This window comes from Agelaius tricolor, unplaced genomic scaffold (assembly GCF_023055355.1).
Source record: "Agelaius tricolor isolate 1412-34295 unplaced genomic scaffold, bAgeTri1.0.p SCAF_19, whole genome shotgun sequence".
NCBI classification, from domain to species: domain Eukaryota; kingdom Metazoa; phylum Chordata; class Aves; order Passeriformes; family Icteridae; genus Agelaius; species Agelaius tricolor.
Window position 1 is genome coordinate 16,014,530 of NW_027269279.1, and position 19,036 is coordinate 16,033,565.

Below are 19,036 nucleotides of genomic sequence, written 5' to 3' on the forward strand. Positions count from 1 at the left end.
CAGAAAATTTGTTTCATATCACCATTGAGTCGTTTATTTCTTTCCAGAGAGTTAAAAGCCTGTCTCCCTTGATTTAGTGAGTCAAGAGTGCCTAGGAGGGAGCAGAGAGAAGAAAAGAATGAAATAAATAAAATAATGAAAAAAAGGTCTTGGGAACATCTGGAGCTGCTCTTAAGCAAGACGCAATATTCTTGGCCAGATGTTGAATGACTGGCTTCTACTTGGGAAACGTCAATATGTCAGATATTGAAATCCCACCCGACACCCTCTTCCTTAGCTTCCTTCCCCTCTTCCTTGTCCTGCTCTGCTTGTGCTGCCCACATCATCTTGCTGGGATGGCACCAAGAGGAAGGGGTAGTTTGTCTGGGACCTCAATGGGTGTCACTGTAAGGCACCAATGGGCCAAGCCTATCACTTTGAAAACCACTGGTTCACCAAGCAGAGGGCTGTGGAGAGGCTAGGTGAGCTTACAGTGGTGCTGTAAGCCAGGCCGTGGAGGAGGCATCTTCAAGAGGTTCCAAGGAGCTGGGAACGGGGCTTCAGCAGGCAAAGCCATCTGGGATCTCTGGCAACAAAGCTTTGCTGGAGAAGTAAAGAAAGACTTTCAATCCTTTGGTGAGCACAGCAGAGCAGACAGCCACCAGTGAGGCGGGGAGGGCAGCGGCACACTGGAGGCCGTGGAGCCACTTCCCTGGAGAAAGGAGATCCCAGACACACCAGGCATTCTGATTCACCAGCATCAGTGCAATGCTGCAGGGATTTATGCCAGCTTCAGGGCTGCCTGGGGGAGCAGAGCGGGTCAACAAGAGCCGGTGGAGCCAAGGGGTGACATCCATCCTGAGCCAGACACACTCCATGTCCCACAGCTCCATGGAGCTGTCACCCCTCCTGGCTGGACCCGGCACAGCTGCCCGAGCACTCAGCCTCTGGGGGTGCCCCCCTGCAGGATGTGGTCCATTGCTCCCACCCTGTGGTGCCCATCCATCACTTGAGCTAGCACATCCAGCAGCACCACACAGAAGTACTTGGGAGTTAAATATTCCTTCTGCCCACCACTGGTGTATAAATTATGAGCCACAATGTGAAAAAGTAGAATGGGCAGCTGGTCAGAGGAAAATCCCATTGGCTGCTTAGAAGGAGGACTGGCACCTCAGGACAAGAGCACTGCTGGGTGGCACCTGCCATACCAGGCCAGTTCTTTCTCCATGCTGGGTGTCCTGCAGAGGCTGAGGTCCATCCAACTGTACCTGACCCAACCTCTGGCCTCAGCTCCCAGTGCTGTTACTTCAGGGCCAACCCATGGCTTCGTCTAACCTGCTGTTCTTCAGCATCCTACAGGACTCTGCTGGTCCAGAGCAGTCACCATGGCCAGGACCACAGGACCATCCTCCTCCGACATTCATATTGTCATGAGAATTAATAAGGAAAGAGAAGCTGTGGCTGCCCCATCCCTGCAAGTATTCAGTCTGGGCTGGACAAGGCTCTGAGCAATCTGATTCAGTGAAAGGTGTCCCTGCCTATGGCAAGGGGTGGAACTACATGATCTTTCAGGTCCTTTCAACTTAAACCATTCAATGATTCTATGATTCTGCTGTCAGTACAACCCTGGTGCTGTCTAGGGTCTTGTAGTTGGCTTTCTGCTCCCACATCTCATTATAGTGGGTATCAGGAACCCAGGGTTTATGACCAGCTGCATGGAGGTTTTGGGAGCTGGAATCTATCCTCACACCTCAGCATTGTCCAGATACCAGGAGGAGCCCTTCAGGGCTCAAGAAAGGTCTCCCACACATCAGAGACTACACTTGGTGCAGGATGACCACCAACGTCTTCCTACTGAGCTGAACCAGGTTAAGAGACTTGCCTCCCCTTCCAGTGAGAGGGGGGAAAGGAGGATGGAGAAGTTAAGGACAGATGATCCAACCCTCCCATCACCAAACTCTGCCTGCATGTGTCACCTCAGCAGGCATTGCACAGTGATGGTTGGGATCTGCCCACAACAGGCTCAGAGTCCCACCTGCAGTGTCCATGAGCAGGCAAAACTCCTGTGTGGAGAGCTGTCGTTTTGGGTGCTGCTCTCCCCAACTTCCTGCTAGCTGGAGGGTACCAAAGCCCACTCAGGCCCTTATTAATGCTTGAAGGAACTGAGTAACCATGGGCAGAAGGAGCATGTCTGGCTCTTCAGAGCAGGGACAGGCACCACCTTAGCCAGCAGACCAAGGCACATGTCTGGCTCTGCCCACAGCCTCCCCTGCACTTGTTTCCTTTTCCTGGACTGCAAAGTAATAGCTGGAAGGTTGAGAGCACAGTCACAGCCCACTCTAGGGACCTGTCCATCTCCCCATGGCCCATAGCCCCCACTACCCCACACAGGCAGCATTGCAGAACGGCACACAGTGCTCCCACCCCTGCTGGTCCCAGCCCTGCGGGTCCCAGGCTGGGCTCCCCATGGCCAGGACAGTGGAGACGTGCTGAGGAGGTGTCAGCTCTCCCAGCTGGTCAGTACAGGCCTGCAGCAGAAGGGCTTGGTCCTTGCAATGGCCTGGTGCACCAGCAGGGAAAGTCTGAGGGAGAACAGGTGGCCACTGCTCAGGGGACACCTTCTCCAGGTGCTCAGAGCTTTCAGTCCCCTGTGACAGCAAAGCTTTGTGCTCCCTCCTGCTGTGTGTGGGGACATTTACAGTCCTTAACCCATGGAAGGGTGACCAGGATATGATCTGTATGGAAACAGAAGCAACTCTGAGTAGTAAATCAAGCCCTGGTCCTCTTTCTGAAGGACCACCCTCCTCAGACTGACTGGGAAAGTCTCTGACCCCTTATCCCTCCACAGGGATGGGATTAGGGGATCCAGCCCCATGTTCCATGGGGTTCCCTCTCCCTTGGAGCAAGCTGCCCTCCAGAGGTGAAGGCAGTGTGAAGTGGGGTGACAGAGAACTAAACAAGCAAGATCCCCTGTGAAACCCCCGGGGGATGTCCCCACTCCCGTGCAGTGGGGCCGGTACCGGCGGGAGGGCAGCCGGGCTCAGGTGGCCGCAGCAGCGGGGGCGTGGGGCCGGGCCCGGGGTAATGACAACCAGGTGAGCGGGGGGCGATAAGCCCCCAGGAATGCGGCGGCGGCGGCAGCTGCCGGCCCGCGAGTCGCTCAGCCCTTGGATGGGCCAATTAAGTAAATAGAAAATTTAGAGCACGGGATCAAAGCCCAAGTGCGCGGGCTTTATTTATATGGAAAAGGTCAGATTATATTGGCAGATGTGTTAAAGGAGAGAGAAGAAAAAAACCTTTCAAAAACATTGGCCCTGATTTGAGGTTTCCTGACGGGTGGGACGGGTTTTTTTCTTTCTTTTGGGGCCACGGGTGCATTGGAGTACTGGCAGCGCACTGGGGGCAGCTGGCAAGGGCACGTCTGGTGCTGGGCTCACTGCCCCTGCCCACCCACCTCCTGGACCCTCTGCCAGCAGCACAAACCCCAGCAACAGGGTCCCCCTGGCTCATACCACAACCTTATACTCGGTGGTCCCCCAGGTGACGCGGGGTTGGTCTCCAAAGTGGACCTGCTGGGTTCTGCCCCATTCTGCCCAGTGCTTCCCCCCCGTTACAGCTCCATCAGTCCTGGACTCTGCACTCCGAGGCAATATCCCCATCCCCCCAATGTCACCCTGGATGTCCCTGGCAGCCACTGTCTATCCCAGGTCACTGTCCCACCATTGCCCTGCTGCCTTTTTGGTTTTCCCACCTGTGTGATGTTCCCCCAGCGACAGCAGAGTGCCTGACATCGCCTTTCTCTGCACATCCTGCTTCTGGGGGGCAGGGAGGACTCCGGGATCAGCTGTCAGCGATGAGCATGGGGACATACCCACTGCGCTCAGCACTGCCAGCAGTGCTTTGGAGCCGATGGTGAGGCTGGGGCTGGAATGGGTCCCCTTGAATCGCACTCCAAATCACCACCTCCCCACTGGTGCTTGGCCAGCTCCCCAACATGGCAAATGGGGGCAACATCACCTCTTTTAGCACTCCAAAACTGTGGAAAGATGCCAACTTCAACATCCCGCGTCCCCAGGCTTTGCTCTGCTTCCCAGAAGGAGCATGGGGGTCCCAGCTGAGGAAACTGAGGCAGGAGGGTGGGAGGGGAGAGGGGTAACATGGTGCGAGGAGTGGAGAGCAGCAGCATCCAGCAGCAAGGTGGGGAGGTGGCAGGAGGAACCTGTGATGGGGGAATAGAGGAATGCGTTCGCCCGGGCAGGAAATTGTTGGGCTCGGAGAGTGCGGGACCCGCCTGCTAAGAAAACAAGCGGACGCCGAGAGGCAGCGGGGGCGCAGCGGCGGCGGAGGGGGGCAGGAAGGGGGCTCCGGGGGCAGGAATGCCGGCTATGCTCCCGCTCTGGGCAGGTGTGCTGCACCCGCTGCTGCACCCACTGCTGCATCACTGCTGGATCTGCTGCTGCACCACTGCTGCACCCACTGCTGCACCCACTGCTGGATCTGCAGCACCCACTGCTGCATCCGCTGTTGCACCCACTGCTGCACCCACTGCTGGATCTGCTGCTGCACCACTGCTACACCCACTGCTGCATCACTGCTGGATCTGCTGCACCCACTGCTGCACCCACTGCTGCACCACTGCTGCACCCACTGCTGCAACACTGCTGCACCTGCTGCTGGACCCACTGCTGCACTGCTGCTGCACCGGCTGTGCCAAAGCTGCATTTTGGCCATGGGACCCTCACTTCTCCTGCATGGGCAGGCGTGGAGCAGAGCAGCAGTCCCAGAAGTGCAGTCAGCTCATCCTCTACACTTGGCCTGGCTATGCCTCAGTTTCTGCAGCTTTAAAATCGCCCTGTGCATCAGTCACAGGGAGTGGCAAGACCCATCCTGGGGTTGCTGGGGTGGGCACAAGGTGTCTGTGGGGTTGAGAGCTGCAGGGTTTTGCTGTGCCAGCCCTGGACCTCACTCAGGGCCATGACCAAGGGAGCTCCTGCTCTCCCATGTTATAGGAAGGAAAGCCTTCTGCCACCTCTGATTGCCCTTCCAGGTCTTCTCCACCTGCACACTGGGTGCCACCGATGTGAGCAGAGCCCACAGGAGTCGGAGCAGGTCAGACTGGGAGCAGAGGGAAAAGCCGGGGATGGTCCTGCTGAAAAGGGATGGTGCAAGGGTGTAAAGCCAGAGTGGTGTCCAGGGACAAGGGGTCTCTCATGTTAGCATCTGCCACTTTGTAGTCCCCCATGGGACTGCCACCATCCCGGCCACCTGCCCCACCTTGTCCACACCAAGGGCTGCTCAATGCTGTCCTTGGGAGGGACATGTCTGAGTGGTATCTGCTCCCTTTAAGGGACAGCATGGCACAAAATGCCACCTGGATCACGGCACTGCTTGGAAACTCCTCTGCTCTGTAATAAATATCTGGCAGGAGTGTCTATGGCTTTATCTGCAACAGATCAGGCTGGAGCAAAGCCTTCTTAGACATCATCTGGAAGTGTTTAACCCTCACCAAGTTTTGCATGAAATACCAATTTTCCACCCCTTTCATTTAGTTTATTGAGATTAGGAGGGAAAACTCCCCCTCCTCCCTTCTCCTGCCCCCCCCTACCCCTGGGTTCTCCTCTGGGCTCAAGCTTCTCACAGCTCTTCAGGACAAGAAGGACATTATGGAGCTGCATGTCCAGCCAGGAGCTCCTCCCCACTGTGCGGGGCTGTGCCAGCACAGCATCATCAGAGGAGCCTGAGAGGAAGAACATTGTGCCAGGCCACAGGCAGGGTCCAGGCAGGGTCCAAGCAGGGTCCAGGCAGGGTCCAGGCAGGATGCAGGCAGCAGCAGGAGCAGGATGGTGTGGAGGAAGCCCATGGTGGCCAACACTGAGATGGCTGGAGCAGGGGTGGGTGCAGCATGCCAAAGCAATAACCTGAGGGAAGGGCACAACTCATCACATGGGAGCTGGGCAGGAGCTGTGCAGAGCAGCCAGTGACACCATGAGGGGCTGTGCTGGGCTGTTACCAGCACTGAGATTTCAGAGGAGGGATGTTTTAACCAAATCTGTTGTTTTCACCCCAGACTCCATCGTGCTGAGCCACAGGGCCTCGATGCAGAGGAGGGACATGTGAACCGCTGAGGAACCATCACACACAGTGGAAAATCAGCTAAATTTTGAACTCAGCTTCAAACTGCTGCAGCAGCTGCTAGGCTCCACAACTCCTCTCCACAACTTTCCCTTATCACTGGAGACAGAGGGACAGAAAGGGGCAGCTTTAGGAAGGGCAGTGTCGGCTTTGCAACAGGCTCTGCTTGCCAGGAGCTGCCAGCCAGGCCACAAGGGGCCCAGAGGAGCCAGCTCTCACATGTGCCATGTTCACAGGATCTGAGCAGGTGTTTCCAGGACAGAGCTGGCACAGCGGCTTTGGGGACAGATTTCCATGTGTTTGCCCATGCAAAGTGGGGGCTCTGGAGGCCCTGTGTCACTCCTGGCACAGGGCAGCAGCAGTGTGTTGTCCCAAGGGAGAGCTGGCAGGGGACAGGGAACTGGCTCTCTTCCTGCTGCGGGGACAAGGGGCAGCGGTCAGGAACATGCCAGGCCCCTGGCCAGGGGAGATGTACTGAAAATCCAGGAGCTGCACTGCCTCAGAAAGAAACTTGGGTACTAAAATAACTTCCAGGCTGGAAGCACATCCCAGACCTTGCCTAGCGGGAGGCAATGCAGGCAGATGTCCAGCTGCCTGCAGCTCTTACTGGCACAGATCCATCACACCATGAGGACGGTCCTTGCAAGCTCTGCCCTGGACATCTGAAGAGCAAGGGGAGTGTCTGGAGGCAGCACAACCCAGGCTTCCTTACACAGTCTGGACATCCTCCTCCAGGAGTGGGGTGGGGGATTATGAGGCTGCTTGTCCCCTCACTGGGTCCTGGGGTGGAAGTGGACAGCACAGCACAGCTCTGTGGCAGGGCTGCACCCCAGCTGTGCCACAGCTCCCATGGGACTACAGCATGGATGGGACCATGCAATGCCACCTTGCAATGCCACCACAATGCTGCTGCCAAGGCAGAACATCACTTCCTGCCACTCCTGCTCCTGCAAAAGGGGGATGGAGGAAGAGGGGCCCAGTGTGCACATCACTAGGGTGCAGGCTCCCTCATGACCCAGAGACCCGCTCCTCTCCTGCACCAAGGTGGGGACTTTAGGGCTGCTCCTCTCCAGCACAGCCCCCAGGCTCTGCTCCCCACCCTCCTGCCTCACTGCCCCCATGACAGTTTGTTTTCTTCTGGCATTGGTCCATGCAGATCCCAGCTGCCAGGCGGGGAGGGGAGGTGAAGCCAAAAGCTGTAGAATCAACATGTGAAGCTCAAGGCTTAGCTGTCCTCGATCCCATTCTTCTCCTCCCACCCCAGTCCCCAGAGGGCTCTGCCTTCCCCCTGTGCTGTGAGCAGGGCCAGAGCGAAGCAGTGGATGTGCTCACCTGCGGCAGCCACGGGCTCAGGAGCTGCAGCGAAGCCCCTCTGCTCTGGAGACAAAGGGAGGGCTGCTGGAGGCTCCAGGAGCCTTCCCAAACCCAGGCACCCCCCAGCATGCTGCTGCCTCAACATCCAGCTGTGTCCTCATCCAGATCCAACCCTGCGAGGGGTGGGCACAGGCTGGGGCTGTGCCCTGGTGCCGGACATCACTCCTAGGGCTGAGATCCCAGTGCCCATCCTGGGCTCTGTGCTGCTGCAGGTGTCAGCAGGATGGCACCCAATTCCCACTTGTGAGGTGGGGAAGCAGAACCTTTAGGGACACCTGGGACACCTGTGTCCCAGTTGGGGGACCAGGGAGGGACAGGCTGTAAGAAGAGCCAGCTCCCCCACACAGCTGGATTCCAGCTCCTCGCAGTGCATCCCGAGGGTGCCGCCTGCACATCACAGCTGGGGAAACTGAAGCTTGGCAGGGGGAAACCTCTCCCAGCCTGGCCTCAGCAAGGTGCTGCCAGCATACCCCTGGGTATCTGGGGATCTGGGGGTGTCCATCCCTGTGGCATGCCAGCGTGGAAGTGGGATGTGACAGTTCTCCACACAAAAACAACCCCTTTGGGGTTACTTGCATGCACTCAGAGATGATTCCATTCCAGAGACAGAGCCAGCAAATGCATCCAGGGCAAACAGACTCTCTCCTCCATCCCTGACTTCTCCATCCTGCAAACCCCTGGAGTGTCCCAGGGCCCAAAGCCTCCTCCTTGCAGAGAGTTGCACCTATTTAATTAGAGGTGTGAAATGATCTCATTAAACCCGTGCTGGGCTCTAAGTCCAAACTGCTCCCACAGCACATGAATGGCTTGATTCCACTCTGCTTCATCCTTTTCTTTTTCATTTTTTCCTTTCTTTTTTGGCTTGATTTCCAAAGCACTCAAAGTTCCTGAATTCATGGTATGTGGGTATGTCTCTGTGTCCAGCTCTGTAACTGTCAAAGCCACCAGCAAAATTTCAGCTGGAGTGAGTGGAAGGTTGGAGAGATCAGGGTTGCTCCATCCCCATGCATTCTCTCGTAAGGGTGGGAAATGCTGCACCCTCAGCCCTGTTTTCACTGGACACAGTAGGAGCCACATAGAGCCAGACAGAGCAGGAGATTTTGAGATACAAATCCCAAAGCCAGGGTTCACTGCCATTAAACCTAAGAATAATCTGCTCTTTCCTACTGGAAATTTTGCCTTGATGCTGCCTAGGCTGATTCACTGCAGGAGTAATTTTGACTGAAACATCAATTTTAAAACACTCTTCCCATCTAATAGTCACAGAATCACAAAATCTCCTGAGTGGGAAGGGATCCACATGGATCATCCAGCCCAGCTCCTGTCCCTGCACAGACACCCCAACAATCCCACCCCAGGCATCCCTGGCAGCACTGTCCAAACACTCCTGGAGCTCTGGCAGCCTCGGGGCTGTGCCCATTCCCTGGGGAGCCTGGGCAGTGCCCAGCATCCTCTGGGGGAAGAACCTTTCCTGATATCCACATAAGCTTCCCCGACACAGCTCCAATAAGACCAGCTGAGGAAAAGGAAAGGAAGAGCTGAGCAGTGTGAAACTTGTCCAGGGCACTGCCCAGGAGCTGTGTCAGGGCATAGAGCTCACACCATCTTACCCAGCTAGGATTAATCCCTACAGGTTAATATTAAACCTTGCCAGTAAATCAGCTGTGGGGGGTGCTTTCTAGACCTGTCAGACAGAAGGATGGCATTGCATGGGGATGAAGGCAACCTGACTACAGCTGGAAAGGCTGTGTGCCCTGCAGTGCTGCAGTGGAACCCAGCAGGGGCTACCTGGCACGACTGACTGGCAGCAGAGGTGCCGTGGAGTCCCGGAGGTGCTGACCAGTCCCAGTCCTTTTCCTTTTGCCACTGGCCTCTGGTGCAGTCCCTTCACGCCCTCCTCGCTCCTGCTCCCTGCTCAGGCGCTCGCTCCCCCTTTCTTGGCTGGGTGTTTGCCGGCACAGGTGCACTCTGGTCCCCCCCACTACTGCCCTTTTTTTAATTAGACTATAAAGAAAGCGTCCTTTTGAAGCAGGTAAGGGATTCCTCACATCCCTGGCATTGCTGGGCTGCCTGACTGTAACCCTATTCCAGTTAAAAGCTTTCTGTGCCCGTCCACGGCCCCACACCTGCAGTCAGATCCTCGCGGGCTGCCCTCTCGGCCACTCGCGCAATTACCCAACGTGATGATTAACTGAGGAGCACGGCAGGGACCGGGACTTCCCCCTGCCAGCTGCCACTGCCTTCACCCGTGGTGGGGGCAGCTGGGTCCCCCACTCTGGGCAGCCCAGCATCCACTGCTGCCTCTGGAGAGAACTGCTGATGATGGGTGCTGGGGGGACCTGGGACTCAGAGAAATTGTCCCCTCCCCATCTCAGGAACTGGTTTCTGTGGGCATAGGGATGGTTGGCACAGAGCCCAAAACTGGGCTGGCAACTCTGCTCTTCCCAGCCAGGTGAGACTAGCAGAGAGAAACCCAAGCAATGGGGCTTGGAGTCCTGTTCTGGGCAGGGTCTCTGCTCCCTGGCCTCGAGCAGCCTGGAGTCCTCAGGCAGATGGAGGGGATCCTCCTGCACCCAGGGCAGTCATTGCTAATGCACTTTCTCCCTGCAGCCCCGTAAACGCTCCTGCAGCCCGTGGGCCGTCCCTCCGCAGGTCCGCCCGCGGTGTCCCCTCCCTGTGTGTCCCCAGGGCGAGCCGAGGGCGCCCGTCAGCCCAGCCGGCCCCGGTGAGCGGCCCGCGGTGCTGCGGAGCCGGGACATCCCCCGGCCTGTGCCTGTGCGCTCTGCCCGCGGCCCGGCCGGAGATAACCCCGACGGGGGAGTCCGGGCTGCGCTTTAAATCCTCCCGTCCTTTGCAGCCACCCGCAGTGCCCGGCCCTGTCCCACGGCCCGGGGGAGCCCAGCAGCCACCCCGGCGGGGATGGCAGCGCACCGCAGCGGGGACGGCATTCAGATCCCGCTGTAAATAAATTGCTGCGCCATGGCAGCTCTATTTCCACGCTCCCATGTTATTTTTTCATTCAGTCATGGGGAGAATGACTCTGTTTTCCTTCGGCAGTTTTGCTTCTTTTTCCTCCTTTCTTGCTTCCTTTCTTTCTCAGGGCGAAGGATGGGGTCAGAGCGAATATTCATTTCCACGGTTCCAGCTCATTGAGAACAATAAGGGCAGTAAACAGAGGGCAGCATTGCTCAGGAATGTGAAGCATTTGCCTGTGGTTTAAAATTACTAATTTTTTTACATGTGAGAATTTTTTTTTTTTTGAGACCTTTAAGAACAGGCCAAATTCTGCTTCCCCACATCGCCCTCTCCCCAGGATCTCCAAGATCTTCCCCCTCACCGGGTTTGTTGCAAATTGTCACTAAGTGTGAGAGGTGGTGGAAGGCTGTGTGAGGCGAGGTCCTGGGGCAGCCTAGCCTGGAGGAGGAGTGCAGGGAAGAGACACAAAGTCACCATCTAGAGCTGCGGAACTCCCACCTGGTACCTGAGGATTTTGGGAATGGACACCAAGCAGAAGTTCTGCTGTCTGTGCAGAAATGAAAATGAAAGGTGTCTGGTGGGGAGAGAAGCCCTCCCTGGGCATCACTGGTTGTGGTCTGGGCTGTGGGCAGGGGAAATTGCAGGACATGCCTGCCCTTCCCAGGGTGCTGCACAGCAAAGCCAGGCTGTGCCCACACAGGGATCTCATGCTGCTCTCAGGGTTGCTGTGCCCATCAGGAGCAAGGGTGGGGGACAGCAGGGCCACCAGCAGCTGGGAGGGAGCGGGGGTGCCCCAAGGTGCCCCAGGACCACCACAGTCAGCTGCTCCTCTACCTGGTACCCAGCACTTTCCCAGCCAGCTGGGACAACTTCTACCCTGCAGCAGAGGAGCAGGTGCTGAGTAGCATTGTGCTCCACCACTGCCCCCAGCCCAGAGCTGCTCCCCACCATTCCCAGTGCCATCCCATCCCTTTTCCCTCACCACCATACAGCCCTACAGCTGCTCCTCTTGCAACAGGAGCTGCTCTGGGAAGAACAAAGGGAAGGGATGTCTCCACAACCTCAGGGGGTTCATTGCACCTGAGAGGACCCAGTTGCTGCTCAGCTGCCCAGAGGCACAGCTGGCACCCTGAGCCGTGGGACTTGGCCTGGGGACACCTGCAGTGCGTGATGTGAAGGCACATGTGCTCCTGCTCAGCTGTACCAGTCTGCACCAGTCTCAGTCAATTCCTCCCCTCAGAGGGGGCAGAAGGACCAGGAGAGTCAGCTGAGGACATTTGGACTCACAGCTTCACTTCCGAATGCAACTGAGGAGGGAAACGTTTTATTGAGAGCAATTGCTTTCATAGCCCAGCCCCAGCAGACACCCAAGCATCCTGTGTCAGGCTGATTAGCTCCAGATCCACACACGCTGGGTGTGTGGGGATAGCTGCCTCCCACTCCCTGCTCCCGCAGCCGCCCAGCCCCGGAGCTGCCCCCTCCCAGCCTTCCACCCCACATTCCCAAAGACATTCAGGCTCCACTCATAGGGAGCAGCTGCGGTTCCCCCCATCTGGATCCTCTTTGTAGATCCCAAACATTTTGCTGCTCACCCAGAGGCTGAATGGAAACATTTGGGTCCTTTCTCTTTGCTTGCCTTTTCCTCTTTGTGGCCGCAAAACCCCCTCTGTGCCATGTGCTATGGCATCAGGGCTCACCCTGGGCTTCTCTACCCTGTGGGACTTCAGGCAAAGACCATTGCAGATCCTAAACTGGACCCCACAGCAGGATCAGCCCAGGCTAAGGGATGGATATGGAGTCCCCTGGCTGATGCAGTTTGCTTCCACAGGCCTTTTACAAGAGCTGAACAACTTGAAGAGTCAGAAAGCATGAAGGATTATAGCAAAAAGTCCATAAATCAAGTAAAAACACATGGACATAAAGCTGGGAAGACATTTGCCTTTTATTGTCTCTTTGGACAGACTTAGCATTTAAAGGCTTTTATCTCCTTCTTGTGGCTTTTCAGTTGGGCTCCAAGCCAATAGGTACCTCTTGTCCTTATTCTGCATTACATTACACCACGGGGACAGGAGCCTGGGGAGCAGATTGCCTGGATGATGCATCCAGTGCATCCATGCCTGCTGTCAGGAAGACTCATCTTGCCTGGGCTCTCCTCCCAGTGGCTGTGGCAGTTCTCCTGCCCTGACAGCCTTAGCCTGTTGTCCAGCCTCAGCTGGTGGGAGGAACTGCTCCATCCACAACTTAGGTGATGCTTTGGAACCAGCCAAAAGGCCTGCAACCTGTCAGGAATTAGTCTGGATCAGACCCATGCCCACTAAAAGCCTGGATTGCAGTGCTCAGACGATGGAGAGAAGTCCCAAAACCTCAAGGCTTTGTGCAAACAGTTGGGGAAATCCCATTTTCTTCCTAACGGACAGTGCATTCTTCCTGCTCCCACTGCCAACAGACACCCCAAACCTGCAGTGAGCCAGAGGCACCCAGCTGATGGGCTGGGAGCCTCAAATACCCCCAGGCCTCCTAACCACGGTGTGGTCAGGAGAGGGCAAGCTGGCAGGGTGAAGGAGTGGACTTCTTGCAGGAGAATCCCAGGGAAAACACTGCCTCGGCCAAAACATCCCCATCAGCCAAGAGTCAGCAGCTCATGGTGAGCTTGCAGCAGAGGGGAGGGCTGTGGTGGAGAGGGTGCACAGCCTCCCCAGCCTGGCAAGCAGACCCCTCAGCAGGGCGACTGGCCCGGCTGTGGTGACCCACAGCTTCAGGACAGGCTGTTCGTGCTACAGAGCTGGGTTTGCTTAATAACAGGCTTTGAATTGAATGTGCTTTTAGCATGGTTCCCTGCTGACACCAGACACTGGCTGTGTGATGAAAGACCTCTGCTCCTCCAGGCCAGCACCCCACGACTTCCTTCTCCAGACCTTCCCCTGGAAAAGTTACTGTCTCCCACAGAAGTTCCTGGGGAGTATCAGGGGAGTATCAGGAAGAGTGAGGGTGGACATTGGACCCCCATCTCACCCATCCCTGCAAGAGCTCTTTCAAAACAGGGTCATGGTCCCCAGAGGATCCCAGCACTATGGATGTGGTCACGAGTGGGATGTGTAGCCAGGAGTCATTGTGCCAGGAGTAGGGCTGGGGGTGTTTGCTGGGCTGTGTCCCAGCAGATGCCTGCTTCTGCATCCCCTGTGGCCAGGAGGGGTGGGGGATGGACAGGGACCTCTGCGTCTGCTGGCAGCTGCTCCCCCAAGAGCCACACGTGCCTGCACCTTGCCACCCTCTGCTCCCCCAACTCTCCATCACACCTGAGAGCCCTGAGAATGGGTTCTTGGTGGACCAAGCCTTCTTCTTCTGCAGAACTCACATCTCCCAAGGGCCAAAGGGACAAAACATGGTCAGCACCTCTGTCCCTGCTGTGTTCAGCCTCCTTTCCCAGTCCCAGGGCTTGGAAGTAACTGGGCACTCTGGTTTTCCCCCACCATGGGTTTGAAACCTCTGCTGAAACCCAAAGGGTGCTGGGGCTGCAAGACACTCATTAGATGCCCAAGCAGGATTTTTTCTTCCCAAATCTTGTCCTGTGCTTGTAGCAGCAGATCGCACATGGGCAGGGGTGTGGGGATTGAGGCACGGCTACGGGCAGTAGGTCAGGAGGGGAATTCCCAGCGGCTCCCAGCTGAACTCCCAGTGCCCCCAGAGCAAGGACTACAAGGTCAAATGGAAGAACAAGCCTCAGCACCCTGTTCAAACCAAACATCTGGCTGGACATCAGCTGGAAGGACAGCCCTGGGCTGGCAAGGAGATGCTGCGCTGGGGACATAGAGAGAGGAGCACAGAGAAAGGACATGGCATGCAAATGGTTAAAGGTGTCCTTCCCACCCAGCCTATGCTGTGTGCCAATACTCCCAGCCATGTGTTTGAAATCCTTTCTGCTATCTCCTGAAAATATTTACAGTACACGCAGATAAATTAGCTGTAGTGCTTATTACGTCTCCCTGGAAATATATACAGCAGTTAAAGATGTTTAAAAAAAATAGTCAAAAGCCTTCTCTTTACTATATCTGGAAGATATTTCACAGTGCAGGGAATTTACAGGGCTGGGCGGTGGGGAAAGCGCATTTATTTTCACTGGAGTAGAGAAAGTTAAAGGACCCTTCACTTGAGTTTATTTTGATCTCTGCTTGTGAGACAAGGAGCAAGGCTGGCTGGGCAGCGAGTCAGCACAGCGAGGCAGGGGCGTGGGGCAGGTTGGGGCAGAGTGGGGATGGAGACCAGGAGCCTGGTGGCACCACGAGCTGACACACATGGATATGGACCAGCTGCTGCAGGGCATGCTGCCTGCCAGAGCTCCAGCTGTGCCTCCAGGGAAAACAGGTGACACAGAGGCTGGGGACACCAGCGCCAGGTACCGATGGAGGTTCAGAGGACAGGACACCTCTGCTAGTCCAGGCTGCCTGACCCAGGGTGGAAGACTCCCCTCTGACCAGGGGGACCACAGCCACTCTCACTCCTCAAAGACCTTTTTCCACAAACACATGCCTGTCCCCTTGCCCCAAACAGATGTTTCTGAGGGCACCAAAATTGTCCAGAGCCCCCACAGTGCCATCACAGAACAACGTCCTACCTGCACACATCTCCTCTGCTAAACCAGCCTGAGAAGCTGCTCCCATTCCCAGTGCCCGCCCAAGACAAGCAGCTCTGCCAGGACAGGGTGATGGGACATCATCACACCACTGGTTGCTTTGTGAGTTCTTGTCTGAAGGAGGAAAGTGATAACTGGAATCATCTCTGTGCACAACTTTCTTAATAACTTCCAGGTGAAAAACAAGGTGGTCTTTAAACCCACAGCAGAGGCATGAGTGGTCACATTCGTCCCATCTTCAGACCTCAAGGCTGACCCTCTTCAAATGTCCTTTTCAGAAACTCCCAGATCTTCACACTGGAGTGAAAGAGCTATGGTAGAACATCACTCTTCTGTCAGCTCTTGTAGCTGATGTTGTCATGTCTAGTGAAAGTTCATTGATGGAATCCTTCTCCTCCTGTCTTTTCTGGCTTCTCCCTTGGCTGAGGTTTCTCATGGTGAAGACACCTGCCAGCTCGGAGCCAAAGACCAAGGTCCTCAAATGCACTGGTTGACTCACAGTCACTGACCCAACATGAGATGACAATGTCTTCTGGGCCACTGGCACTGAGATCTGGAATCAAGCTGTTGTCCCTGACGTAAAAGTCTTTGAGAAGCCATTTGCTAATTCCCCTGAGTCACCCGCTCCCTCTGGCTGTTTTGAAATTCATATCTAATGAGTGGTTTTGGTGAAGGAATTCTGCAAAGATGCAAACAATTCCTTTGCCAAAATAAATGGAGCCAGAGCTGGCCTTATAAACATATAAATCATTTCTAGTTTTTAGCTTGCAAACAATATACTTGTTTCTTGGTGCAGATTTGGGGGAGAGCAGGAGGAACAGGGTGGGGAGGAAGCCAACTGAAGTTCCCCCCCCAAAGGCAGCCCAGGCCTTCCTCAGGACATAGCATGGGACATCAGCCACCATCCAGAAAGCCTCCAGGAGAAAGGAGCTCCAGAAAGTCCTCCAGAAAATCTCCAGGAGGGAGGAAAATTGGGCTTTTGACCAGCTTTTTTGGTTATTTGGTCCTCAAACCATCATCTGTAGCAAATTAACTCAACCAATTCTTAATTTGCTCTCCAAGTGAGGGATGACATGTCCTGGGCCAGGCAGGGAGGAGAAACATCCTTGGGGCTGCAGAACATTGCACTAGGGACAGTGTGATCACACTGCACAGGGCTGGCTAAACGTGCCTGCTCTTCTCTGCTTCACACAGGATTGCTACAGGACAGGAGAAAAATTGTGTAAATCACCAAAAACAGGCAGAGCAAGGCCCTGCATGGCCTGCAGTAGATGGAGCTCACTGGGCTGCAGCTCCCTCTGCCATTCCTCTGACCCCCATGACACTGGTGGGGACACAGGAGGCCCTTGGCTTTGGCACCCACTTGCCCAGGAGCTGGGTGGTGACAAACCTATGCCCAGTGAGGGGAGCTGCTCCTATGGAAGAGGTTTGCACCGAGCTCATGCTAACCGCATTTTTTCCCAAATAAAGTGTTCTAGCGTGGTCAAATTTGAGCATATTCCAGGAACACAAGATGAAGCTCAGCCTCTCTCCCCTCTCTACTTGCCAAATTGCTTCAAAGACAGAATTTTAAAATGAGAACAAATCCTTTATTTTTTTCCCTTTTCCCCATTCTTGGAAAGAGCCATGGTCTTCAGATGAAATTTTCCCCAAAAATTTAACTGGAGGCTGCAATCCATCCTGCACAAAATTGCCACCCAGCCTGGGATGGTTTAGCAAAGCTGGCAGCAGCTGCAGGCAGGGTTTTTCAGCAGGAAGCACTGAACATCCTTAAGAGTCAAGGGCACCTCCAGTCCCCACCCTGAGTACATGGAGCCCATCTGTGGCACACAGGGAGCGCAGCCACATCATTCCCAGGACACCAAGGATGTGCCTCACTCTGGCAGGGGCTCCTTCCCTTGTGCTTTTCCCAGGCCTGCAGAAGGCAGGCAGATATCCAAAGCCGTTCCTCACTTTCACAGCAGATAAGCTAATTGTCGGATGTGCCCTTTGAGATAAGCAGAGCCAGGGTTTATGAGGGAACATGTGTTCTTGGGAAAGCTGTCACCCAGCTGCAATGCAGGTGATAACCCAAGGTCGGGCAGGCTCCCTCCTCAGGGAATCAGGGTGTTCCTCAGCCAAGGGGGCTCAGGGGCAGTTGCCTTGGGCCACAGTGATGTGGTTTTTGGGGACTCCTCTCCTGCTTCCCTACTTCATTATTGCTGAGCAGGGGAACTCTGCAGTGCAGAGCACTACCAAGTCCTTGTAGAGAGAGACCCTGTTCTTCAGATGTTTGCAATTCAGCCAAAAGTTTAATGTTATTGAATACCACAAAAAAAAAATCACAGTGAGGTTGTGCCAGGCTGTTGGTGATGGGGAGGATTCCCTGGCAGCACTGGTGAGTGCTGAGCCCCTGCCAGAAGCATGAATGGAAGCAGGAGGTATCTCCCCCCATCCCTGAATACTCACGTGGCTCCATCACTGTGGCACTGGCGTGGCACTGGTCAGCGCTGGGGGAAGCCAAGGCACGGAAACTGAGTCTCAGTCCAGAAAGAGCTGAGCAAGAGGAAGCTGTGGGTGACCCTGCAGACTCTTCTCTAGCCAAAAACCTCCAGCGGGGGCCTACCACCCACACAGCCTCCAGACCACATCAGGGGCCAGATTTCCAAAATTTCACAGAAATATTGAGAGCAGGGATCCCTTAGAGGCTCTTTCAGCCTGCCCTGGCTGCCACCAGCCTGTCTGGGAGCAGCCAGGTCCTCAGCTCTCCACTGGGGATGGCAGAAGCTGCCATGGCACAGCAGGGTTCACCCCCATGTGAGCCACATGCCAGCAATGCTGTGCTGGAAGGCTGTGCTGCCCAAGTGACTTCCACCAAAATCTCTCCCACACAGTCTTCCCTGTCATGGGGAGAGAGCTGCCATGCTCCTCCAGGGCCACAGTCACATTCCAGGTGTGCAAGGCACAAGGGAGTTGTGAGCCAGCATGTCCCCAGTGCCAGAAGGTACTAGGAGGGTGTGTGGGAGAAGGCTGTGGGAGGAGACCTACTTGTGTGCCCCTCGGGGAGACTGACCCACTGCCTGGCCCTGCCTGCTCGGACAGCAGCCCTGCTACCCTGACCAGGACCTCCCAGCCTGATTGTGGGCTGGGAAAGATCCAACCAGCCTGGCTCCCAGCACTGGGGATACTCTGTCCCATCTGGCTCCCAGCACTGGGGATGCTCAGTTCAGCCCAGCCCTGATCACTGAGGATGCTCAGCCCACTCTGGCTTCCAGCACTGGAGATGTTCCATCCAGCCCAGCTCCCGTACCACCAGCCCCAGCTGCACCTGCAGCACCTGACAGCCAAGGCCCCCCCACCTTGTGATCCCACCGTGCCCCTCCCCGGGGCTGCGGCCAGGCCACGCTCCCTCCCCCCGCGGCTGAGCCACCCTCGCTCCGCTGTCCCTTCCCACCCTGCCTTGAGCAGCCATCACTCACCAGGCTTTGATTACGGCCACAAAGGAGCCTTGGAGGAGCCACGGGAAGCTGGAGGGAGGCAGGCAGATGATGAAAGAGCTGTCAAATGGGATTAAACACTAACCGTCTCCTACACTGCTGGGCAGCAGGAAGGGGGACAGATTGTACCGGATTGTAATGCAGGAGCCCTCCCGCTGGCGGAGCTTGCCAGCGCCGTCCCCCATGGGCTGCAGCTGCCGTGCCCGCCAGCGGGACAGAGGGACAGAAGGGCAGAAGGGCAGAGGGGCAGAGGGACAGAAGGGCGGAGGGGCAGAAGGGCAGAAGGGCAGAGGGGCAGAAGGGCAGAGGGGCAGGCAGCACTGGCAGGCGGTGGTGCTGGGCAACTGCCCGGCAGAGAGCACCCACAGTGCTCTCCCACATCTCTCCCACATCCACAGTGACATCCCTAAGCCCTGGGTGAGACTCCCCTCCGTGTTCTCTCGTGAGCTGAGGAAGACACACTTGGAGT

General features: G+C 56.0%; 1 long non-coding RNA gene across 1 annotated transcript; it reads right to left on the reverse strand.

Annotated features, from left to right (window-relative positions):
* Nucleotides 1-12,439: 12,439 nt before the first annotated feature.
* LOC139598326 (uncharacterized) lies at nucleotides 12,440-18,683 on the reverse strand. Its single transcript, XR_011681850.1, has 3 exons — nucleotides 18,550-18,683; nucleotides 17,540-17,626; nucleotides 12,440-16,290 (listed from the first exon to the last, which is right to left on the reverse strand). It is a non-coding gene; the product is annotated as an uncharacterized lncRNA (long non-coding RNA).
* Between the last annotated feature and the right edge of the window lie 353 nt (nucleotides 18,684-19,036).